The following is a 1,211-nucleotide window of genomic DNA, read 5'->3' as shown; positions in this document are numbered from 1 at the left end:
TTGCCCAGCTGTCCGTCTCCACGTATTTGCCTATTCTGGTCATTTCCTGTAAGTGGAATCACACCATATGCGACCTTTTGTGTCTGGCTGCTTTCCGTTGGCGTGTTTTCAAGGTTCGTCGATCTTGTAGCCTGTGTCAATACTTCACCCCCTTTTATCCGGCCAAATAATATTCCATTATATGGACATGCCACATTTTGTTTATTCATTCATTAGTTGATGGGTATTTGGGTTGTTTCCATTTCTTGGCTATTATGAATGATGCTGCTGAGAGTATCTGTTGTGTACACTTTTTTTGTGCGGATGCTTTTAATTCTCTTGGGTACATACCTAGGAATAGAATTCCAGGGTCATATGTTAACTCTATGTTGAACTTTGTGAGGAACTGCCAAACTGCTTTTCAGTGTCTGCATCATTTTCAAGTCCCACCAGCAGTGTATGAGATTTCTGACCTCTCCACGTCCTTGTCAACACTTATCTGGTTTTTTGATTCTAGCCATCCCAGTGGATGAAGTGGTAGCTCATGTGGTTGTTTGTATTTGCCTGATCCCTGGTGACGTTGGGCATTGCCTCTTGTGCTTATCAGACATTTTCTTTTGGGGCATGTCTATTTGAGTCCTTTGACTATTTAAAAATTTCTTTCAATTGTTGACTTGTTCTTTATTCTGGGCATGAGTGCCTTATCAGCTACATAACTGGGAAGTATTTTCTCCCATTCTGTGGGTTGTTTCTTAACCATGTCTTGAAGCGCAAAAATTTCAAATTTTTGATGACACGTTCAATGTAGCTAATTTTTCTTTCGTTACTTATGCTTTTGCTGTATTCACGGTCCAATCCAAAATTGTGAAGATGGACACCTACGTTTTGTAACTTTAGCTCTTACGTTTGGGCCTGTTTTATTTTGAGCTCACTTTTGCACCGGGTGTGAGGACACGGTCCAGCGTCATTCTTTCCCAGCCGGCACCCCGTTTCCCTGGCCGCAGTCGGGAAGCCCAGTCAGTGGTCTGAGAGGTCACTGCCTCCGCCTCGTCGCGGTTCCTCGCCCTGCTCCTCCCTCTCCGCCCTCCGCTGTGCTCGCCTGCTGCGCCCCAGCCCCCGCGCAGGCTCTCTGGCACCCCGCGCCGGCCCCAAGCCCAGCCGGGGTAGCGAGTCCGCGGCCCCGCGACCCCGCAGCCCTCGCCTGGCCTCTCTAGCCCTCTCGGCCGTCTCGA

This window comes from Pteropus alecto, unplaced genomic scaffold, assembly GCF_000325575.1.
Source record: "Pteropus alecto unplaced genomic scaffold, ASM32557v1 scaffold213, whole genome shotgun sequence".
NCBI classification, from domain to species: Eukaryota; Metazoa; Chordata; class Mammalia; order Chiroptera; family Pteropodidae; genus Pteropus; species Pteropus alecto.
The sequence above is the reverse complement of the archived record's forward strand: the minus strand, read 5'-3'. Positions refer to the sequence as shown.